Consider the following 16397-nt stretch of genomic DNA (forward strand, 5'->3'; position numbering starts at 1 on the left):
TGGACAAAACAACAAAACTACAGGCCCCCCAACCTCGAAATTTGACAACACAACCCATCATCCACGCCTCTAGGTTGATACAACAAAAAGAAAAGAAAAATAAAGTCCTAATTAGAGGGAGAGCAATAATTGTTTTTATCCAATTGCTGCCAGTTTAGAGGGCTAAACTCTGCCCACTTCGTTGCCTAGCAACCAAGGGACAGCCAGGTTTCAGTTAGGCGACAGGCAGATTTAGGCCTCACTTAGGCTTCTTCCACAGATTATCTAATTTGCACTGGATTATATGGCAGTGTAGACTCAAGGTCCTTCCACACAGCTATATAACCCATTTATAATCTTATATTATCTGCTTTGCACTGGATTATCTTGACTCCACACTGCCATATAATCCACTTCAGTGTGCATTTTATACAACTGAGAAGAAAGGGCCTCATATAATCCAGTTCTGAGCAGATAATATAAGATTAGAAATATACAGTAGACTCTCACTTATCCAACATAAACAGGCCGGCAGGATAAGTGAATATGTTGGATAATAAGAAGGGATTCAGGAAAAGCTGATTAAACATCAAATTAGGTAATCGTTATACAAATTAAGCACCAAAACATCATATTATACAACAAATTTGACAGAAAAGGTAGTTCCATGCGCAGTAATGCTATGTAGTAATTACAGTAGAGTCTCACTTATCCAACACTCGCTTATCCAACGTTCTGGATTATCCAACGCATTTTTGTAGTCAATGTTTTCAATATATCGTGATATTTTGGTGCTAAATTCATAAATACAGTAATTACTACATAGCATTACTGCGTATTGAACTACTTTTTCTGCCAAATTTGTTGTCTAACATGATGTTTTGGTGTTTCATTTGTAAAACCATAACCTAATTTGATATTTAATAGGCTTTTCCTTAACGCCTCCTTATTATCCAACATATTCGGTTATCCAACATTTTGCCAGCCCACTTATGTTGGATAAGTGAGACTCTACTGTACTGTATTTACAAATTTACCAGTAAAATATCACAATGAATTTGAAACACTGACTACAAAAACATTGATTATGAAAAGGCAGACTGTGTTGGATAATCCAGAACATTGTATAAGCGAATGTTGGATAAGTGAGATTCTACTTTGATATGAAATAATTTCTAGGATAGAATAATGCAGAACAATATAATCTCTAAAACCAGGACAGTAATAAAGAAATAAAGAAAGTAAATAAAGCAAGGAAATTGGAAATTCCACAAAGGAAACAATCAGGGCCACCTAACACCTCCCAAGAAAGGATTCTTCCAGAAAGGAAGCTGAGAAGGCAGTGAAGCACTATGTATTACCAAAGTCATTATTATTACTATCATTACTATCCTTACTATTATTATTATTATTATTATTATTATTATTATTATTATTATTATTGTGTTGCGGTCAATCGTGAAAATGAATACAATCTGGCTCCAAGTATTCAAAAACACTAAAATCAGAATATATAAAAATTAATGTGGTATAATAAAACAGAACAATACAATCTCTAAAATCAGAACACTAAATAAAGAACAACACTCTGAAAATAGGGGAATTCCACACAGAAAACAATCAGGGCCAGCTAACAACAAAGGATTCCCATCATCAAAGTCTGGCCAATCCTCTGTTTTCTCAGGGCCACAGACAGTAGAAGCATATAAAATATTGCAAACAACACCACTCTGAAAACAAGGTAATTCCAGACAGGAAACAATCAGGGCCAGCTAACACCTCCCAACAAACAAATCACTCAGGGAGGAAACAGCTAGGCTTTAAATCTGCAAGGCCATTACATCCTAATCATTTTTCCTAATTGCAGGATTCATACTTGCCTCCAACAGACAAAAAAAACCCAAAACAATCAGAAATATTGCATATTCACAACCTTTAGGAAATAATGTCCCCTGATGGCACAGCATGTTAAAGCGCTGAGCTGCTGAACTTCTGGACCGAAAGGCCGCAGGTTTGAATTGGGGGAACTGACAGAGCCCCCACTGTTAGCCCCAGCTTCTGCCAACCCAGAAGTTCAAAAACGTAAATGTGAGTGCATCAATAGGTACTGCTCCGGTGGGAAGGTAACGCCGTTCCATGCAGTCATCCCACATGACCTTGGAGGAGTCTACAGACAATGACGGCTCTTCGGCTTAGAAATGGAGATGAGCACCAACCCCCAGAATCATACATGACTGGGCTTAATGTCCGAGGAAAACGTTTACCCTTGACCTTAACTACCACCAATTCCTCAATACTTTATTTCCCATACCACCATTCTTCGCCACAGCAACGCGTGGCAGGGCACAGCTAGTATATATATATAATCTATAAAGTGTATTTTTCAGTGACTGGTTTGGGGGGCACCAAAATACTGTTTGCTTACACTTGAAAATTACTTAGGGCTGGCCCTGCTGGCTGCTGTATTTTGAAGCTAGCTTTGAACTGAATGAGTGGTCAGTGGAGATGCTGCCAAAGAAGTGAAATGCAATGGAACCTCAACTTAAGAGCACCCCAACTTAAGAATGTTTTGAGTTAAGAGCTGTTGCTCTGCCTGGGATTCAAGGGAGCAGCCTCCATGCCTTGTGCCTCATGCTCTTGTTTGCTTTGCGAGATTGCAGTCCACTTTGCTCGTCTCTGCTTTGATGAACTTTTGGTTAGTTGAGTTTGTGTGATTTTTATTCCTGGTATGTTTGGCTACATGAAGAAATGACGGGGGGGGGGGGGAGAGCAAGAGAGGGAGGGAGGCTGAAATGAATATAGTATAAAGAAAATGATGCTTCTACCTCTTTACTTTGTGCTTTCTGCTTCCTTGCCACAACTTTGTGCTTCTACTATTTGAAAGTTTATCTTTCTTTTTTATTGTTCTATGTGAATATGTATTTATACATTATTTCTTATTTATAAAGTACATTTTCTTATTTAAAAACAAATAACAAACATTTTGGGGGTGGGTGGGTTTGGGGGGGGTGTGGAACAGATTAACAGTGTTTCAGTGCATTTAAGTTAAGACCTTGGTCATGGAATGAATTAAACTCAAATTAAACAAATTAAAGTCAAGGTATCATTGTACCACCCAAACAAGCAAGGACCTACAGACAAGGGATGGGAATCCACCAATTTTACTTTCTTCCATATTTGCATTTTATTAACATTTATGGATTCTGATTTTTCTGAAATAAAAAATCTCTCTAAATCAGTGTTTCTCAAACTGTGTTCCTCCAGATGTTTTGGATTTCAGCTCTCACAATTCCCACCAGCTGGTAAACTGTCTGGGATTTCTGGGAGCTGAGGAAACATTGGTGTAAATTGATAGAAATTGTCACTAATTCCTGGAAAGGGGCAAATCTGTTACTTACACTTTCTCCCAATGCTGATAAAAATGATTTAACCAAAATGTTTACCTGTCCTTCCTACACATAAAAAAATCTGAGGAGGATTTATATTTTAATATTGACAATAGTGGGGCGGTCTTTTGAGTCAGGATTTTTATTGTTTTCTTTTTGCTTCCTTTTCAATGGTTCGTTATACATTTTGAGATGCTTGATGAAAGTAACCACTATAGTTCTGGACAGTGACATCTAGCAAGAATTACTAAGAAAAATTTTAACAGCATACAATTGTTCCCCATGTTCCATTTCACCTTACACAATCATAGCACTATGATACAACTTTAACTGTTATGGTGACATCAAATGGAACCCTGGACTTTGAAAAAGGAAGAGGTTCTAGAGCTTTCTAAAGAGTTGCATAGCAGGGAAACCTACAACTTCCGTCTCACACTTCCTGGCAAGTGATATACACTATTATGCTGCCCTTGGTAGAGGAGGTGATATATAGCCTGCCCTCCATATCCACAAATTATGCATCCAATTCAACCATCTATAGTTTGAATTTTTAAAATTAAAAACAAAGCTAGATTTTGGCATTCTATATAAAGGACATCATTTTACTATTCCATTGTTTATAATGGGACTTGAACATCCACTGGTTTTGATATCCATAAAAGAGCCCTGGAACCAAACTCCAGCAGATACCAAAGGCCCTCTATAGCCATCCTGAATAACAGCCATTGAAAAGTCTCCATGAACTGATTGACTCACCTAACAATGCAGTTTCTAATGGCAGGTTCAGCCAAGAGTCTGTAACTACTAGTAAGTAGCCTTCTATCAAGAATTCTCAGATCTGACCCTTATTTTCTCAAATAGATACTGCCTTTTCCTTATTATCAATATTTTCACAATAAATTAAATTTCAAATGTATTATGTGCAGATATATGTGGCCTGCACAAGGAGGATTCCCTAGTCACTCTCAAGTCAAATATTGTGAATTAAACATGATGAAGTGCAGCCAGGCACCGCATAAAGGGTGACACATTCCTAACTCTGATTTAGGCATATTGCCAGCTCTGGGCTTCTTCCATTACAGAGATGTTCTAATCAATGAAAACTTCATTTGTTAAATTTTTTTCGATCAAACCACATTTATACTTATAAAAACAAAATATCGTTGTCAAAAAAACCTGTGATTCATTTCCTTCTTAAAAATATGTATACCCCAATCTTGATATGTCACAATGACTGTACTATTTCTCATATTTTGTCAAATCCCTTCCTTCCTATTTCTTCCCATAGATACTCAAATTGAAAAATCTGAGAGCAATATTCCATATAGAAATTTTGCTTAAATATTCCTCCTTTGACTTTTCATGCCACAGGATGGCAGTATATAGTAACCTATCAGTATAACTTGCCAGGGAGGAGAATCCCTTCATTCTCAAAAGTTGACTTTTGTATTTTAAAACATTTGCTTGCTCTCTGTAAGTACCCAAGCATGAGAGCACTTCAGGATTGATTGACCCAATAGTATTTTGAAATGACAGGGTATCTGTGACTGCTGTTGGTTCTTTGTTTCCAACTTTTGTAAAAGTAATGGGGTCCTCAAACCTTTAAGCAGAGGGCCAGTTCATGGTTCCCCAGACTTTTGGGGGGTCGGACTATAGTTTGTTGATGTTGTGTGCCTTCCAGATGTTTCAGACTTAGGGCGAGACAAAGGCAATCCTATCATACAGTTTTCTTGTCAAGATTAATTCTAAGGAAAATTGCTTTTGTCTTCACCTAAGGCTGAGAGACTGTGACTTGGCTAAAGTTACCCAGGAGGTTCAGAGTCATAGTCTGTTCAAACCACTATGCCACATTTTATGAATTCCTTCCTTCTCTTTTTTTACTACCTACCTTTCTCCCTTTGTTCTCTTCCTTCTGCCTCTGTTTCCTACCTTTTTCCTTTTCTTCTTTCCTCCTTCCTTCACTTTTTCCTACCTCCCTTTCTTTCTCACTTCCTCTTTTTTTATTTCTTTCTCCCTGTTTTGGATGGAGGAAGAATGGGATGGAAAGAATTTCCTCCATTTTGGGGAAAAATAGAGGAAAGGAGATGAGAAAAAAGGAGAGGAAACGAGACTTAGAAGCAATAGGGGTATGGAAATTATCCCTACCATGTTAGAGGGAGATAGAGAAAGGAAAAGGAGGAAAAGAAATTTAAGAAACAAGTGGGGGCAAAGAGGAATTCCTTTCTTTTGGAGGGAGATAGAGAGAGGAAAGTAACAGAAGGAAGAGTTAAGAAGGAAGGCAAAAGTGGTTGTAGCAACAGGGCATGAATGGCAGCCATGGCAGTCTAAACTTTGAGGGACCAGATTCGGCCCATGGGCATAGTTTGTGGACCCCTGGACTTCATCATAAATGAAGACCTCTAAAAAAATTTTAAAAAAATCTTACTGTTAAAATGTCATAAAGAAAAAAAACAATATCTTGTTACTGAGGTACAATAATATGAATAACTATTAAAATTAAAAAGAAAGCAAAGGAGAAAGATACTGTTTTATTCTAATCTCTCAGAACCTACTCAAGAACCTACTATTTGGAGAATCCATTGTTGAATATAAAGAGATTCCAACTCATACTGTTAAGAACTAACCACTGAAAGTACTCTGCTTCCCTTTCTCTTATATTCATCCTTGTAAAAATCTCATATTTTTCTATCATGTTTATTAGACAGTTTTGATGGAGACATGCAAAGTTTTATGAAGACATGAATGAGGTTTTCACATTTTTCTGCAAGTTGGGGGTGATGGAAGCAAGGTAAAGGCAGGTCAACATTTTCTATCTTTCTCATGATGTGACACACTAAAGCATTTCCACACCAAAAAAAAGTTTCCTGGGAAGAAAAATGCAAATGTTGTGCAGAATAAGAACAAAATTACACAATTTTCCGCAATCCAGGATCCAGTTTTCAATCAGTTTCCCAATATTTAATATACTTTTTACCCTGAGTATGAAAAAGTCCTGACATAAGAACAACATTTATTTAGCACCTAAAGTCCCCAATATTCAACAAGAGTATTCTGCTTGGATTGTTCCCTTGCCACCAGAATTGTGCAACTTCATTTTTGGTTCACAACTTAATTATGGGCATATGGGAGTTTTTCAAAAGTGAAATACTCAAGGCGCAAATACAAACAGTGCCAACAAAGAATAAAAACAAGACAAGTTCAAAGAAGCCAGAATGGATGTCCAAAGAACTTCTAACTGGTCTAAAACTAAAAAAAAAGACATGCACAAGAAGTGGAAAAAGGGAGAAATCACCAAAGAAGAATTCAAACAAATAGCCAACTCCTGTAGGGAAAAGGTTCACAAGGCTAAAGTGCAAAATGAGCTCAGGCTTGCCAGAGACATTAAAAACAATAAAAAGGGTTTCTTTGCTTAAGTCGGTATGAAAAGGAAGAACAAGGAAGCGATAGGGCCTCTGCGAGGAAAAGATGGGGAAATTCTGGCAGGGGATAGGGAAAAGGCAGAACTATTTAATGCCTTCTTTGCCTCGGTCTTTTCACAAAAAGAAAGCCAGCCTCAACCTCAGCAACATGGAGTGGATGAAGAATGGGGGAAATCCAACCCCAAATAGGGAAAGAGGTCATCCAGGAATACCCGGCTGCTCTAAATGAATTTAAGTCTCCAGGGCCGGATCAACTACACCCAAGAGTATTGAAGGAACTAGCAGAAATTATTTTGGAACCACTGGCAATCATTTTTGAGAGTTCTTAGAGAATGGGAGAAGTCCCAGCAGATTGGAGGAGGGCAAATGTGGTCCCTATCTTCAAGAAGGGAAAAAAGGACGACCCAAACAATTACAGTCTGGTTAGCCTCATGTCGATACCAGGCAAGATTCTGGAAAAGATCATTAAGGAAGTGGTCTGCAAACACTTATGGTCATTGCTAATAGTCAACACGGATTTACCAAAAACAAATCATGCCAGACTAATCTGATCTCTTTTTTCGATAGAGTTACAAGCTGGGTAGATGCAGGGAATGCAGTAGATGTAGCCTATCTGGATTTCAGTAAGGCCTTCGACAAAGTCCCCCATGACCTTCTGGCAAACAAGCTAGTCAAATGTGGGCTAGACAAAACTATGGTTAGGTGGATCTGTAATTGGTTATGCGAACCTAAAGGGTGCTCACCAATGCATCGTCTTCATCTTGGAAAGAAGTCACGAGTGGAGTGCCGCAGGGTTCCATCCTGGGCCTGGTTCTGTTCAACATCTTTATTAATGACTTAGATGAAGGGTTAAAAAGCACAATCATCAAGTTTGCAGACGACACCAAACTGGGAGGGATAGCTAACACTCCAGAAGACAGGAGTAGAATTCAAAACGATCTTGACAGATTAGAGAAATGGGCCAAAACTAACAAAATGAAGTTCAGCAGGGACAAATGCAAGATGCTTCACTTAGGCAGAAAAAAAATGAAATGCAAAGATACAGAATGGGGGACGATGCCTGGCTGGACAGCAGTATGTGTGAAAAAGACCTTGGAGTCCTCGTAGACAATAAGTGAGCCTACAATGTGATGCGGTGGCGAAAAAAGCCAATGGGATTTTGGCCTGCATAAATAGGGGTATAGTGTTTAGATCCAGGGAAGTCATGTTACCCCTCTATTCTGCCTGGGCCAGGCCACACCTGGAATACTGTGTCCAATTCTGGGCACCGCAGTTGAAGGGAGATGTTGACAAGCTGGAAAGCGTCCAGAGGAGGGCGACTAAATTGATCAAGGGTCTGGAGAACAAGCCCTATGAGGAGCGGCTTAAAGAACTAGGTATGTTTAGCCTGCAGAAGAGAAGGCTGAGAGGAGACATAATAGCCATGTACAAATATATGAGGGGAAGTCATAGGGAGGAGGGAGCAAGTTTGTTTTCTGCTGCCCTGCAGACTAGGACACGGAATAATGGCTTCAAACTACAGGAAAGGAGATTCCACCTGAACATCAGGAAGAACTTCCTAAGTGTAAGAGCTGTTCAGCAGTGGAACTCTCTCCCCCGGACAGTGGTGGAGGCTCCTTCTTTGGAGGCTTTTAAGCAGTGGCTGGATGGCCACCTGTCGGGGGTGTTTTAAATGAGATGTTCCTGCTTCTTGCAGGGGGTTGGACTGGATGGCCTGCGAGGTCTCTTCCAACTCTACGATTCTATGATTCTATGATTCTATGACCATTTAATCAGCATAGTGAAAACAGTATAGAAGGAAGTGGCTTCACGGTGTGGATGATTACTTTGCAAGCTCTGGAACCAATTTGGGGGCTGGATGGTGCTTACAAGCATTGCAGGAGCTTTCCCCGAACCACTTCCAGGATCTGCAGTTTGACAGTAAAATGCAGTTTTTTCAACTCCCCCTCCTGAATGTGCATATGCGGAACAGCAAAGTGCTTTGGGTATCTGCACAGCAATTTACATTCTGCAGACCTGTGCAATGTGTTTAATGCTAGAGTGCACTGATGCCTATTTGCTTATCTCAGTTTAAAGGTGCTGCAGTGCATGTTCACAGCATGTGGTGTATAATCACCATGCTGTCAAGCTGCCTTAAAATTGCATTAAATTGCCAGTGTAGATGTGCCCTATGTCAGTTCCAAAAATGATCTAGAATTTAGGTTATAATTATATTTTGCTACGTTCCCCCACCTGAACACAGCCCTCCTTTTAAAAAATGAATATAGAAACACAGTATATACATCACATTCTATAACTGGAATGGTTCAATGGCAATTGAGATAATATAGCCATCACTGGAATGAGTATAGAAAACTGAGAGAATGTAATACCCTTAGATTGGAAAACATAAATTGTTTGTAGGTTGTAGTTATTGGAGTTTTTTATGTTTAGGATGTAGAAGTATTATTCTAGAAAAAGGATTTGTAATCTTTTGTTTTGATGATGTTTTGTTTTTTGTATGTATGTAGTTTTTGTTTAAATTTGTCATAATAACAAAATTAATTACAAGAGAGAGAGTCAATTTGCCAAATGCTATTCCATTTTTTTAAAGAAACAATGACACCATCATATAAGAATAGGAAGATATTTATTTATGGATGTCCTGTTAATGTCTATAATATAATAAGTTTTTTATAACCAGTCTTGACATCTGTTCCCAAAAAAATGAATGAGTAATATACAAATAAATAAGACAATAAACCGAGATATGTGTATTACCGTTTTCCTCAAAATATAACCTACCTCGAAAATAAGACCTATCATGACTTTTCAGCATTTCTGAGGATGCTTGAAATATAACCCCTATTTCAAAAATAAGCCCTAGATATAGATCATTTAAAAAGTCAATTTGGAAAAATTGGACTGCTCCTGAAAACAAGTCTAATGCATCTTTTGGAGCTAAAATTAACATAAGACCCTGTCTTATATTGGGGAAAACGGGGTAGTAAAAACTGAAAGATACAATTTCAGAAACTCTTTCCATGGCTGTTTCTCCAGAAGCTTTTCAATGTGTAGCTCTTTGAAAAGGGAAATAGGAATACCTGAGCATGACTCAACACTCTTCAAAATGCACCCAGTTGAAGATTTGTATGTATTCTAATTAAACACAACTAAATCCTTAAAACTTTATTTGAAAAGCACCATTCTACTTCTGCCATCAACTATGCAAAGTCTCTTAAGAAACAACCAGGATAGAAGGGAGAGAACGCATGGTCTTCAATGACTTGGGAAACTTCCACCTGAGAATAGAAGATCCTTTTTGAACTACATTTTTAAGCAAAATGACAGTGGCTTAATGTAAAAAAATGAGGGAAATTGGACACAAATTGTTAGGGAAAAATAAATGCAAATTGTAAATTATATGCAAATTGCATGCAGATTTTTGTTTAAAAATAATGCAGTTTGATGTTGAAAGTGGTGCCATGGTTATCTCACTGAGTACATGCAAAACTGGTGTGGACCAGAAATTCACTGGTTTGTCCATCTCTACCATCACATGGTGCCAGTGAGGGGTAGTGCTGGAGCATTGCACTATGGATTCAAATCCCCACTCAGCCATGGAAACCCCCTGGCAACTCTGGGAAGTCACACACTTTCAGCTGCAAAGGATGGCAAAGGCAAACCCACACTGAACAAAAATTGTTAAGAAAACCTTTGATCTTAAGAGTTACCAGAGTTGGAAATTGCTTGAAGGTGCATACGTGTGTGTGTGTGTAAGTAAAAGAGAGAGGGATGGGAAGAAAAAGAAAGATAGACTGACTGACACAAAGACAAAAGAAAAAATAAAGGAGGAAAGGAAGAAAGGAGGAAAGGATAAGTCCAAGCAAGTGGCCTGGCGAGACTGGGAAAGAATGAAGGGGACAGAAAGAAAAAGAAGAAAATCCAAATGCATAGACAGATATTGAAAATAATAAACACATGTATTGACAGGAGTGTGACTGGATGGATGGATACCTGGAATGTATGAAAGAGAAATCTCACAGGCACACATACACAACTAGCCAAAGGACTAGACTGAGGAATGTAGAGATGTTGTTTGAGTCCAGACCCTCCTTTTCTCCTTGACTCATCAACCACCGCTGTGAGTGAGAAGGAGTGGAAAAGGTCGCCCATCACTGCCGTAAGAGAAAATTTGTGTAACTTCCAGACATGTATCTATGGAAACTTTTCAGAATACTGGATAAATTAATTGCAGCCTGACTGAACAAGGATATTATTATGTTCTGAGTTATAGTTGTGTAGAAAAGGTGGAGTAGGCACTGAAAGTGATAAAGGTTTATTTCCTTGGGGGGGGGGGGGGGGGGCTAAACTCTTGAGATGAAATTTATTTTGTAGATGCTCCATGTCATCATATGGGTACAAATGATATACTTTTTAAAAAGACCATAAATATGGTGCAGATGTTGTATATGGCTCTGATGTAGTTTTCTTTTTCTAGCACTAAGTCCAAACTGATAAATGGTGTATGAGTTAGTCAGCAGTAAACAAAAAAAGCTTCCTCTGAGATTTTAATTAGCAACAGGAAAATTCAGACATTGGAAAGCAAGGCATATGGTTTTTGAGTCATCTCCTCCTCCAGAATCCAATTTAGATTGAAGCCTAGACCTTCTGGAATCAATTTCTAACAGCATCAAGCCTATAGTGTAGGCTTGAAGTCTGGCCACCTTCTGACTTTCTGAAGCCCTTAGGTCTTGAAATTTGTTACACATGCTCAAAGTGATGCTGTTGGGTTCTCGAAACCATGCTGTAAACTAGTGAACATATTTAGGAGTATCTAGAATTGAATAGCCACGCAAAGAACTCCGCACCCCTCCCTACAGAATTCTCTCTGTCATCCCCTCTACTTCTGTAAACAGTAAAGCAAAGAGACGAGTGAGAATTGTTCCTAGGAACAATTTCTGTTTATCCCAATAATATTGCCTAAGGTAAATAGGCACCATTGTGCATGTCAGCCAATGAGTCTGGTCCATTCTGGATAATGGACAAAAAAAATGAAAATATTCATTAAAATGTTGGAAAATGTGTTTTTGGAGAGTTCAGAGACCTGGCACAAAGAACTTTGCACCTTTAAATTATTATCAGTAATAAAATTATTATTTTCTATGAAGAAAATGCAAAGAAGGCTGTGTTTTATTTATTCTGCTTCAAATTTTGCCTATATTTGATTTCTATTTTTTTTAAAAGCATCATTTCCTGTGTAAGATAAAATATTTATGCAGAGAAATTATGAATTCTGCACAGAAACTAGATTTCCTGTGCAGGACATATTATTTTCTGCAGCAACAGAAAAATATGGAAGTATAATTCCTTAACTGTAAAATTAAAAATAGGCTTTGAAAATGTCATAGAATTTGAAATCTTCCTTGCAGTAGGATTTTTTTTTTTTCGTATCAGGAGCAACTTGAGAAACTGCAGTGGGATGAAATGTATTAATATCAGTCATTGCTTCTGTTGGAAAGTAAATTAGTGAAGAATTACACACCTATTCCAAAAACAAAAAGTGACAAAATAGACATATACAATTTAAAATGCTTGTTGTGTGCCTTCAAAGTAGTTTCCAATTAATGAATATTCTAATTCTTTTCCTCCTTTTAAACTTATATAGTAATTGTGTTTTAAATATTTTGAAGTTTTAAACCATGTTTTAAAAATAACACTCTGATTTAATCAATATTTTAGCTTAATAAGTGTGTGTGTGTGTGTGTGTGTGTGTAATGCTATGTAGTGTGATGCTATGCAGTGCAAGCAGAGTGGAGCCTTGAACCTAGGTCTCCTAAGTTCCTAACTGAAAATGTCAACAACTGCATCATGCTGGCTCTCTGAACCTGCTCCAGTTGTGACACATGCTAATAGACTCCTCATAAATCAATATTACTCCATTATTTCTAGTGTACATTCGGGCAGTTCCATTCTTAAGTAATTGCAGATCAGGTATCATTTACCTTACACATCTATAATTTGCTTTACTTGAGCTATTTGATTATTGCAGATAAGAGTGAAACTAGAGCTACTTAATGAGGGTTCTGAAGTACTATGCAATGAGTAATTCCATGCTATACAATTTATACACGCCATAACATCAAGTTACCTGAGGAGCTTGCCTTCATAGGAAAGCTAGTCTAAACCACAATCATCTGTTTCATTTACTAGCTTTCATTAATCACTTGAGGAAGGGGGGAAAGTTAAAGTGACCTCCCCTCCCATTATGTGACACTACAAAACAATCAGACAAGAGTTAGTAGCTGTTTACAGAGGCTGGCATTGATTTTGGTGTTTCACTATTGTTCCTGGTGGGTGGGAAAAAATCAATTGTAAACACCCGGTGTTGCTTAATACAGTTTTGTTAAAAAGAAAAAGAAATTTCCCAAAGAAAGGAAGAATTTTAGTATCTTGCTGCTAAGCCATATAACATGAAATCCTTGAATGAGAAATACAGGTAAATCCACAGCTCAAAAATTGTGAAAACCAGTTTTAGGCACACCCAACCCCCAAGGAAAGCAGGAGCTTTCTTAAACCTTCACTCATTCACAGACTTACTGGGTGACCTTCATTTCAGCTTCAGCTTCCCAATTATTCTATGAGATGTGCAAAAATATGGTCCCTTCTACACTGTCCTATATCCCAGGATCTGATCCCAGATTATCTTCTTATTGCAAATTTATGGCAGTGGGGACTCATATAATCCAGTTCAAAGCAGGTAATTTGGGATCAGATCCTGGAATATAGGCCAGTGTAGATCCAGCTTCAGTATCTTCTGGATGTTGTTGGATTAGAATTCTCAGCACTCCCAGGTCCCTTCCACACAGCTGTAAAAAAATCCACATTGAACTGGATTATATGACAATATGGACCCAGGACCCTTCCAGACAAGCCCTATATCCCAGGTTTTCTGTTTATCGCAGATTCTCTGGCAGTGGGATGCATATAATCCAAGTTCAAGCAGAAAACCTGGGATCAGATCCTGCAATATAGGGCCTGTCTGGAAGATAAACCAAAAAAGATATTTTGGATTATCTGCCTTGAAATTCTGGGTTATATGGCTGTGTGGAAGGGCCCCCAGTTAGCATAGCTAACCCTGAGGAATGCTAAGAGTTTCAACTCAAGAACATCTGGAGAGCCACAGAATTGCTACCCTTACTCTAGGGGCCCTTCCACCCAGCCCTATATCCCAGAATATCAAGGCAGAAAATCCCACAATATCTGCTTTGAACTGGGTTATCTGAGTCCACATTCAGATAATGTGGGATTTTCTGCCTTGATATTCTGGGATATAGGGCTGTGTGGAAGGGCCCTAAAAGAGTATAAGAAAGCTACCCTATACAGTCTTTTCAATATTTGCTTCACAGATCTTTCTACCAATGCCTTAAAATCATGGAAAATATTAGAGTGTGATGACATATCTTGCCACCTGGTGTAGAAAATTCAATGGCCTAATTTAAATATGTAATATCTGAAACTAAGTTATTTTGGCACATGAAGAAGAAAATCCCATATGTATCACTTCATCTTTCATGTCAGTATAAATACAGGCAGTCCTCCATAATTAACTTTTGCAGATTTTATTAAAATGGTCCCCCTGGGAATCTTTAGGTATTTCAGTGTGTCTTCAAGATTATTTTTCACTAGAAGTTGACCTTACCTAGAGATTTCTAGAGATGATATCTGCAGAACAACTATTGTATGTTCACCACAGAGTTGTGCTCAAGGATCTTGGGGATGGGATTTCTGCCAGGACACAGTGTGTTACATGGAGAGGAAGAGGTAGGATCCTGGCTCACATTTGGTCATTGTGATCATGCAGGGAAGCGCAGCTATTGTATACCCGGGACCAAAGACTGGAGACTTCGGTACACTCCTTCCATACCTGGGACGTCGTCCTCTTCCACCGAGCACGCAGCTTCAGGAGGGACACACATGGAGCGGTGAGGGAGGAAGGGGACACCCGCCTAGCCAGCCAGATCAGCCAAATCAACCCTGGTGATCAATGGGGTGACAGATGTCGCAGCCAGATCGCCCCCACATCGTGCATGTGGATTTGTATAGTAGAATAGAGTACAGGCACGATGGCAAGTGCTAATGATTTCTATTCTTGTTGATGTATTAATTTTCCATGTACAGTGAATTTGTATCATATAAGGCTTCACTTGCATCTGAACTGGTACATTCTAGACACATGGTTACCATCTCAGGGAGAACTATGCAAAAGACTCAAAGAGAAAAAAAAACTTTTTCATTTGTGAGCTTCAAGACAGAGTATGGGATCTGCTTTCAGGGAATCAAGGTGTTTGTGTGTGTATATATCATAGAGAGAGGATATATTGTTTTACAGGAATCTTGACAGCATACAACTCAGGATACCACTGTTGAGTCAAAATCAATCTGACTGAACAGTGGAAAGATTTTGCTGTAAATCCAAAAAGGAGGAGGCTGGAATTAGAGTCAGCTGTTCATTGTTTCTTTGTTCTGAAGTTGTTAGTAGAGGACCAATATGGTATGCATGTAGCAATTCTCTTCTGTAGAAACTTAAAAGAAACTGGCATCACAGGCTGGATCTACACTGCCATACAAAATTATTATCTCCTTTGAATGGATTATATGACAATGTAGACTCATATAATCCAGTTCAAAGCAGATAATGTGGATTGTCTGTTTTGATAGTCTGGATTATATGGCAATGTAGATCCAGCCCTAGACCTTAAAGCACCTGTTGATTCCTTAAAAGGAAATGAGAACTTCTAACACTTCATTCTTTGCCCCTTCCTTTAATACACTAGATCTGTGTGATAAATTAATTGCTCTCTTAATATAATTCTGGCAGCATCTTACTTTGGGTGTGAAATGCTCCCACACATGAATCGTACTCCAGGGTTTTTTCAACAGGCAAGCAGTGTAAGAGGGAAAAGCAGGAAAAGTATTTCTTGACTCCCATGTCTCTTCCCCAGCAGGGGGCACAGCCTGCACACAGCAAGAGTTTGCTATTCCAATCTGTAGGTGGCAGCACCCTAGAGATAATTATTGGCTCTGTAAAGAGATTTCAGCAATGAAAATATTTTGTCTTTTCCCCCACCCACTCATTGTTCAGTTTAATGTTTCAGCAAGTGTCTAGCTTTAATACAAAATGATCCCTGCCGAGATCTGTTTTCCAGTGATGCTTGTCATTTTTTAAAAAGTTCTTTTTAGTGGAAACTTTCCAGAAGTATACATTGGCATAGACCTCCAGCTTTGTATTACTCTTAAACATGTATTTTGGGAGAAAGATTGATCAAATCCATGTGAAGAAATAGATAAGGAACATTATTTATTTATTTATTTACTACATTTATACCCCGCCCTCTCTCACCCTGAAGGGGACTCAGACAGGCTCACAAGTTATATGTACATACAATATATTATATCATTAGCATAGCACAATATTAGCATTATATATTACTATATTGTACTATACTAGTATACTATAATGTTATTAGTAATATTACATTTAATATTATTATATTGTATTATTAGTATTGACGGGGCAAAGAATGTAAAAGATGTAAATATACTCCTCTTAATCCAAAGTCAAAAGCAGGAG

Source organism: Anolis carolinensis, chromosome 1 (assembly GCF_035594765.1).
Source record: "Anolis carolinensis isolate JA03-04 chromosome 1, rAnoCar3.1.pri, whole genome shotgun sequence".
Lineage (NCBI taxonomy): Eukaryota > Metazoa > Chordata > Lepidosauria > Squamata > Dactyloidae > Anolis > Anolis carolinensis.